Raw genomic sequence first — 9,615 nt, 5'->3', positions numbered from 1 at the left:
TAATAGCCAGTGGTCTCAACAGCCTGACCACTGCTGAGGTCAATAAAAAATCACAGAAAAAGTGGACTTGTAGGGGAACAGCAAAGTGGTTATTCACCAGGGGCTACTCCCAAGGAGGAGAGATGGTCCAGGAAACAGAATGAAGGTTTTTTCCCCAACACTTAACGAGTGGTTGGTGCATTAGTGAAATACACCAGCATTATTTAAAAGCAAAAGGAGAGGCTGACTAACTGATAATGCCCGAGAGATGAGACTGTCATGAGACCATTAACACAGTGCAGGCTAGAAGAGCCCCAAAAGTGAAGGAAGAGAGAGTGTGAGCCTGAGAAGGCTGAACTCCCAGAGGGATACAGGGGCAGGCCTGATGCCCTTGAAGATGATGGAAGACCCATTCATAAAAAAAGGAAATGAGATGACACTGGAGAAATTAAACAACTCAGCCTAACTTCAATATTCAAAATAATACTGGAGTGTGATAATGGACAAACAATTTATAACTACATAGCAAAGAATACACTGATAAGAAACAATCCATGTGAGTATGTCAAGAAGAAATCGTATCAAGCGGGTCCAATTTCATGCCAGGTTATCTAGTAGTTGAGACTGCTATTGGTGTGACATAGGTTGACTTGAATAGGACTTTTCTAACACAGTTCCCCACAACATTCTCAGAGACAAATCTCGGAAACATGGTCTAGATGACTGTAAAAGATGGATGCACACCTAGTTGGAAAATAAGATTCAAGGATTTGGTACAAACAGTTTCTTGTCAACAAAGCGAGATGTATCAGCGTTGCAGGGCTCTCTCCAGAGCCTGGTATTATCTCACTTTTTTCATTACAAACTCTCTCCTCACCAGTGTGTGAGGTTATGCATGGAGTATGATTTTGAGCTGTTGTGGTTTAACCCCAGCCAGCAACTGAGCACCACACAGCCACTCGCTCACTCCTCCCTGGTGGGATGGGGGAGAGAATCAGAAGGGTAAAAGTGAGAAAACTCCTGGGTTGAGACAAAGGCAGTTTAATAGGGAAAGCAAAAGCCGCGCGTGCAAGCAAAGCAAAACAAGGAATTCATTCACTACTGCCCATCGGCAGGCAGGTGGTCAGCCATCTCCAGGAAAGCAGGGCTTCATCACGCGTAACGGTTACTTGGGAAGACAAACGCCATCACTCCGAACGTCCCCCCTTCCCTCTTCTTTCCCCACCCCTATATGCTGAGCCTGACGTCATATGGTATGGAATAGCCCATTGGCCAGCTGGGCCAGCCGTCCCAGCCACGGCGCCTCCCAGCCCCCCAGTGCACCTGGCAGGGCAAAGGAAGATGAAAAGTCCTTGACTAGCATAAACATTACTTAGCAACAACTAAAACATCAGTGTGTTATCAACATTATTCTCATACTACATCCAAAACACAGCACTATACCAGTTAATAGGAAGAAAATCAACTCCATCCCAGCTGAAACCAGGACATGAGCACAGGTTTTTAATAAAGATGGAGACAAATTAACGTTCAGAGGAGAGCAACATAAAAACTGAGTTCTAGAAAGCTGTCTCATGAGACATGGTGAAAGAATCAGATGTCTAGATCTAGGAAAGAAAAGATTCAGCAGCATTTAAAAATACACAAAAGAGGTTACTTTTCTGTTGTCCACCAGTGATAGGATGAGAGGCAATCTGCTTAGTATTCCACAGGGAAGATCTGGTTGCACAACACAAAAAGCACTCCAGCTGTACATTCAGAAAGCACTCAAATAGGTACCCTGGTGCCTTTATGGAAAATCATTTACTATTCTGCAGCAACAGGAAGAGGGGTGCATTTGCACGTGACAGAAGAGATGACGGCTTAGTATCTCAGAAGTAAATTGGTGACTGACTACATAAGAATTGTATTGTATTGTTTTGTGGCTGGATAGGAAAGTTCATCACTCACAGATGCCATGAAGGAATAATCTTCATGGCCTAGGCAAAAACCTAAAAGTGAGGTCACACTGGAAGTAGACATTAGCCCACAAGAAATGGCCTATGGGGTCACACTGATGGTCCATCCAGCTCAGCTCTGCGGTCTGTTCCTCATTTCTTTCTCCTTCCCATCCAGTGTCCACAACTGTTGGAGTAAGGAAGTTTAGACCAGATCTCCTCATCCCAGTCTGTCTATTACCTATAGTATCTGTTTATCAACCTGCTGTCCCTGAATTTGTACAATCCCTTTTTGAAAACCTGCGAATACTGTCTGCTCTTCACGGCCTCCTGTGGCAACAGTGAACTTCCACTAGTTCACTACTTGCTTTTATCTGTTTTAAACTACTGCTCCTTATTTCCAGTCTTCTGGGACTTGGTGAATAAGAGTTTGGCATGCATTCATCTTATTAACCACCTTCACGATTTTGTAAACCATGAACATATCCCCACAGCTTTGTCCTCTCCAAACTGAAGACTTCCAACCACTTATGCTTCTCTACAAAAGATGGCTACTTGAGTCATTTGGGTCTTACACTACCTTGTGCGGGGTAATGGATTTGAATGACAGGCAGGATGGGAACACAGCCTACTATTTCAGGTTTCATATTTACCATGTAATTCTGTACTTCAGGTAAAACCCAATATGCAAAAATGGTGCCAAAGCCACACCCATAATGCCAATGAATGCAAACTGGTCTGCTCGTTCTGTTTAACCATGCTATTGCCTTGTAACTGCATGTCAGAGAACACTTCATATAATCCATTTCAACATTGTCACATTGTGGCTGAGCACTGAAAGTCATCTGCTTTTGGCCTTTCGTTTACCATACCAGTTGAGCCATCTTCCTAAAGAACAAATTGTCATCTCTGTCCCTTCACTAAGACATGATAGGAGAGGTCATTGCAGTATTATAATCAGATGCGGAATTACACCTGGACAACAGGAGTGAAGGCATCAGGGCAACACAACAGCCCTCCCCCATCAGCATTTTTGGTTCAGACAGGGAAAGAAGCCAAATGAAACGGCTGAGTAACTCTTCCCCTGCATTCCCTGAACATTTAATGTGGCTCTGATCACAACTTCTGTTTTCATTGTAGTTTTACACTCAGCTTCATACACTACGTATTTTCACTACTTTGGTAAGCAGTTCTGGTATTGCATGAAAGGTGCCTTTATGTGGTAAGTGACCGGTGCAGTACACAAGGGGATGAGACATCAGCATACACGTATCTTAAAACTTGGGAGAGACTTCTTGCTTAATGAAAAGCAGATCCCAAAACCTGATACGAGACAGAAGCACTAGGAGAAGAAAAGCAACTGCAATGGAAAACATCTCACAAAATTACTGAAATATTCACTCTGCCATATGAAGGGTCTGAAGTGAAAAGAGATATCCTTAGAATAATGTATTGGAATAACGTTGACCACCCCTGTGAAGAAATGAACCTAGAAGTTTAAAGTATCAGCTCTAAAAGTTTACTAAGAAAAAGGTAAATAGTAAGAGGATGGGTGTGTATCACTATGGTTATAGAGTGTCCCATGAAAGCATGGGTCTATAGGGACAGGTGGCTCAGATGACTGACAGGGCTCTGGCTTTCCTGATTAGCATCATGGTCAGCTCCATGTTGGGGGAGGAGACTGCACTGCTGTGCAAGTCCCTGTCAGGAGCAGGCGTTTAGCCTACAAGTGGTGTTGTACATTTTCTTTCTATCCCATATTGTGATGACAACTGTAGCAGAGCAGCTTTGTGATGGCTGAATGCACAGCCATGACATCATCTTTTGTTTATCTTTGTTGTCCCTTGATGAATGACGGATGAATACAATAGACTGTGAGACTGTCCCTTAGCAGCAGTAGCAGCTTATAAATGACATTAAAAGTCTACCAGAATATCAAGTTTCCACCTCTCAAAATCATTAAATTGAATGCAATTAACTAACTCCATTGTACTTAGAATAATCTAATACATACACATGTGACAGGTTTACTCCTAATTTACAGGACTGCCTTTTTAAAGTATCTGAAATAAATTTGTTTTGAAATTTCCAATGACACAAGTGTGTCATGATATTTAGTGATTTTGTGCCAGTTCCTAAGGGCTGAAAGCTTTTGAATCCCGTCCTTACAGTGAACTACCTAAAACTGTGAAAATGAGTGAGCAAGCAAAGGACTCAAATGGACTGGCAAGGATTAAACAATCAAGTCGTACACAGTTCTAAAATAAACAGGAAATAATTTTCTGTCTTCAGAAAGAATTAAGTTCTTCAGTTCTGTGGATGCTTCAGAAGCCCAGAGGTTATGCAGAGTATCTAGGCTAAAATAAACCTAAAAATAGGTGAATAAAATGCAACATTTGCAACTAGCCAGCATATGAAGGCAGATTTTATTTAATGTTAAAAAATTCTCAGTGATCAGGCATTAAGGAATGTCTAACACCACAAGAATATAGAGAGAATCAATTAAATGTTTTTCATTCTGCTATTAATTTAAAGAAAGAAAAATATTGTTCTTCCTGGCATAAGGTACTTAATTGTGAATTTTTTAAAAGGTGAGGGGCAGGCAGATGGGAAGAAGCCCAATTATGATGCTGCGCAGCAGCTGCAAAATTTTAAACAGTATCACAGCTCTAAGCTTAAAAATCATTAATTGCAGCAACATTAAATCGCCAGTTGTGTCCACAAAAACAGAAGCTGTAACAATTATTAGCAATTACTTCATCCAACAACATTTAGGAAGGATGAAATACAGAAAGACAATCTGCTGTCCTGCTGTCCTAATGTTCCGTGTGCATTATTTTTACTGACAATGTTTTATGGAATTTCATAATGATAAAATGTTTGGCTTTGCAAGCACACAAAACTATTACAAAACAACTTTTGTTTTAGCTTAAGACTTAGCACTTCACATCTTTCATCAATCTTCACATAATTGTATTTTAGCCACTATGCATATCCTTTGACTTATGTATATCTATAACCTATAATACTGATGGAAAGACACAGAGTTGTAAAACCAAATACCAAATAATAAATAAACATGATGCATTTACAAAGATAGGTGAACATTTGTCAGATTTTGTGGTTTCCAGAGTCGTGTCTGGCAGAGGCTTTCATTCTGTGGGAGTTGGTCTAAATGCTCTCCTTGTCTAATCATCCCTTACGCAGAAAGGGTTGTCGTATACAAAGAGTCTTGTCATCTTCTGTTTCATCAATGCAAACTGGCCATTTAGAAATATATCGGTTATTTGCTGAGACCTGTAAATGCATTTTCATGCTCAAGTTCATAAAGATGCTACTAGCAGTAGGAAAAGTAAACCATGAGCAGGGTCTTGATCCAGAGTTCATCCAGGGCAGCTTGAAAACTTCTTCTGATTTTGACTCTGGCATTGTTTACAAGCACACACTCTCCGTCTCCACTGCTATTCATATTGGGGAAAAAGAACCGGACAATAAGGGAAGAGTCAGAAAAGGATTTAGATACCCAAATCAGGATCCAGCTGGAATTTAGGTTGTTTGTTTTTTTTTTTGGCACAACTGCAGACCTAAAAAAATGCGTTTCCTAGAAGTACCTAAACTTCACGTTCTTACGTGCTTTACAAGTTCCCACATACCTAGAACTGTTGGCCTGTGCCTGCCCCGACTATCTAACTCTTGACACGCTTGAGCAACTTGGTGCCTATCTATCTCAGGCCTAAGCCAAATCAACATCCAAAAATTATCAATTCCTCTGTCAGAATCCACTGCAACTATATCTGTATTTGTAATTAAAATAACATCAGGGTATGGTGCGAGCACTGGTTTGGAACCATCCTTCCTCTTATCTGAAGGTATCTGGTATGATTTTGACCCATGTCAACTAACACTATCTTTGAGACTCTCTTGGTGCAGATCAGAGGGGATAGTTTGGGCCTGAAGCCGTTTTCGGTAGGCAGTTCAGGAATGACTATGCAGTTTTACGGGGAAAAGAAATAGGAAAAACACATTCAGTTTCCTCCTTTTTTCCCTGGGGAAACCTAAACACATACTTTCTTAGTTGGTAGACTGTTCTGGATTGGTATACTCTGTATTCTTCCTATGGGAATATGCTGCAAGATTTAGTAGTGAGGTCACCTACTCGGCTGTTCCAGAATGCTAGCTAATTCCTACCGTTTATATAGACTGCCCAAAAGAGTAAAACAGAAAATATGCACAAACTAAAATCCAGGACTCAGTTTTATTGCCCTCAAGTTGGATGCATGAAGGCTAACCTTTGATGCTTGTGTTCTCTGCACAGTACTCCAGCCCCAACATCAGACCAGGAGTGCACCTTTATCACTGTCACCACAGAGCTTACCAAATGGGGGATATGACACTGTACTGCGATACTGCAGTGACAAGTCTTTACACGAAGAGGCCAGTAAAAAGCCTGGATCCTTTACAATGCAGTAATCACACATAAATAGAGGAATTCTCAACATTTTAAAGGGTGTTAGCCCTGATCAGTTCTTGGATGGAGGAGGGGAAAAAAAGCATGAGCAGATATCTACGTATAAAGAAAGCATCCCAACTGCAGATCCACACTGGGAAGCAGTGCCTGCCTGCACATCCTCTATTCGCTGACTGAACCTAGTCCTAAGGTAGAGCGGCAAGAAGGCTGACTGTTCATCCCATGACCTTGTTTTAAGCATAACTTTTCATTACCAAGGTTTTCCACGCTGTCTCTAGGATCCAAGTTAGAACTTTATGGCCCAGTTAGATGGGCCAAAAACTGCTTGGATGGTCAGGCTCAGAGGTTAGCAGTTAATGGGTCATATGCTACCTGGATGCCTGTAACAAGTAGACTACCACATGGCTCTGTACAGGGACCTGTCCTGTTCAACATCTTTACCAATGACCCGGAGGAGGCGATGGAGTACACTCCCATCAAACTTGCAGATGATACCCAATTGGGAAGAACAGACTCGAGGGCAGGTCTGTCATTCAGAGGGTCCTAGACAGGCTGGAGGAACAGGCTGGGGGAACAGGCTGACAGGAACATTATGAAATTTGACAATAATCTATGCAAAGTCCCGCACCTGGGGGTCTTGGCAGACAGCAAGCTGAACATGAGCCTCTTTACTTGGCACTTGTTAGATCACATCTGGAACACTGTGTACAGTTTTAGGTTCCCAACAAAAAAAAGGTGTTAATGAACTGAAGCGAGTTCAGCAGATAGCCACCAAGATGGTAGGAGGACAAGAGACAATGAACATAAATTGAAACAAGAGAGTTTCTGACAGGATGTAAGAAAAACTTTTTCACCATGAGGACAATCAAACATTAGAGCAGGTTGCCCAGAGAGTAGTACAGTCTCCAACCTTACAGATTTTCAAGACTCAACTGAATAAAACCCCGAGCAACCTGGTTTGATCTCCTAGCTGACACTACTTTAAGTAAGATGTTGGACTGGAGACCTCCTGAGGTTGCCAATCTCAACCAGCCTGTGATTCTGTGTTTCTATGACTCCTGATTGCTTTAAAGGTAAAGTTTTACAATATAATTCTGCAGGCTTTACTGAAATAATTCAGCATTCTTCTAGTTTCTTTTGAGTCATGTAGTTTGAATTAGAATCACCTTATTGTTCCAAGACTCAGCTGAATTGTTCACTTTCACAGAGAGGACTGGAAGTGCTAATTAAGTTGATGCGTTATGAATTGTCAGTTTGGATACCTCAGCCGTCACAGTCATGTTGAAATAAATTATATGCATTATTAAAGGGTTAATATCATCACACCCATGTTATAACTAAGGAAGTCTCTAAAGAGAAGATTTAATTTTCTCATTTACCTGAAGAAAATGAGCTGTATTCCCATATCACAAAACATGAATTTTAAACTACTAACCTAATTTATCAAATGTAAATGCTTAAGGGGTGGTTTGAAAGAACTTAAGAATGTGTTCTTAGGAATTTTGGCATATTTTTAAGGTAGTAAAACCTGCTAATATTAACAGATGTATTTATGTAGACAATTTATGTCATCTAAAAATCAGCATCTGAGGAATAAAAAGATAAGCCTTTTCCCAATGCAAAACTGACAGACATCATGACATATAGGCAATAAAAATATTTTTTAAAGTTTTTCGTTACTGAATTCAAGGTGAAAACATCCGTTGTTGGCCACGTGAACAGAATTGTGTCCAAGGTTATTACTCTCTTAACTGTGATGTTACTTGTATTATTTACCTATGAGAAAAGAAGCAGGTCCAGCAATACAAAGTAGCTTCTCCACAACTTTGCAATGAGGCAGCTCATTCAACAAATATTACAACCACACAAGTGTCCAATACAAATATCAAATGCAAAAGTGTCAACAGGAGAGTCTGCACTGGACTTGCATGTGGTGAAAAAAGAACCGTCTTCATGGTTTGTTCAGCTGCAGACTGCAGGGTGTGTGCTCTGGATCTTGTCTGCAGAGTGCTCTGAGAGTTGTGTGTTGCAAGCAGAAACAAGACCTCACAGGCAAAAGATTAAAAAAAAAAAATCACACTGCTTGAACGCAGCAAGCAAGCAGTTAATTGTTGGGTCTAAATGAGGGAGCCAGGTTGTCCTACACAATATGTTTAAAACCACAAGCAGACATTGAAAATAGGAACGCCTTAAAAAGAGGGCAGTAAAGAGACGTGTTTGACATTCATTCTTTAAAAGGGAGAGACAGGGAAGAAAAGATAATGTCAACTAAGGTAGCAGCAGATGAGACCAAATAATTGCAGATAGTTGAATGCAGAAGCTGCAGGATGTACTTTACCATCAAGTGGGTACTTGATAGGAGCTATTTATGTATGAAGTGTTGCCTAAGAGAACCCACAGGAAAAAAAGTGCCTGAGTGCTAGAGATGCAGCTGGAAATCATGATGGAATTCAGGCAAGATCTGAGGACAGGATGAAGGGAAGAAGATGGTTCGGCAAAGAAGAGTACCTAAAGAGCATGGCTGAACACCATCATGAGGAAGAAAAGACAGGCATTGAGGAAGCAATAAAATAACAAAAACTTCCAGAACGGGTTTGCTGCTCCAGAAGACAAAGATAAGAAAAAGGAAGAAACAGAAGATGGATGAAAAGAGGGAGAAAGAGCTAGTGTGCCAAGAAGAGCACACAGGGATACTGGGAGACTAGAAAAATAGTTTGGAAAAGGGTAATAGATTGAAGACTGTGCAGGAGAATTGAAAAAATAAAGGGAAAGAAGAGCAGAGATCCACACCAACAGCACGAAAGGGCAGTTTAGGGACTCACTGGCCAAATCTGCATCAGCATTTCAGTTTAGAGCCATAAAACAGTTTTGAAAGAAATCCATTGAATATTTCCACTTAGTGCATCTCAGTTTTGTTGGCAGAGCTGCTTGGTTTTCTCCTTTAGGAGAAAACTATACCAGAAGTTGTGCTCTAAGTGTAAATGAAAGGCATGCCTGCCCCTGCAGAGGATCTAAAGGTCCAATCCAAACAATGGCAGCACTGTCACAAAATTCTACCCCACATGTGTGAATATCTAAAAGGTCTTCAACGATCAAGTGTTTCTGCCACAACCTGAGGTCCTTCAGGTGCTATAAAATGAACCAAATGCTGTATATGTGCTGCCACATTTATCACCAACTGTCAGCCCAACTCTTTGAATCTCTAGCACTCCTTCCTCCTCCATCTTCTCT

Source organism: Fulmarus glacialis, unplaced genomic scaffold, assembly GCF_000690835.1.
Source record: "Fulmarus glacialis isolate BGI_N327 unplaced genomic scaffold, ASM69083v1 scaffold2495, whole genome shotgun sequence".
In the NCBI taxonomy this organism is placed as follows: Eukaryota; Metazoa; Chordata; class Aves; order Procellariiformes; family Procellariidae; genus Fulmarus; species Fulmarus glacialis.
Note: the sequence above shows the minus strand (reverse complement) of the source record.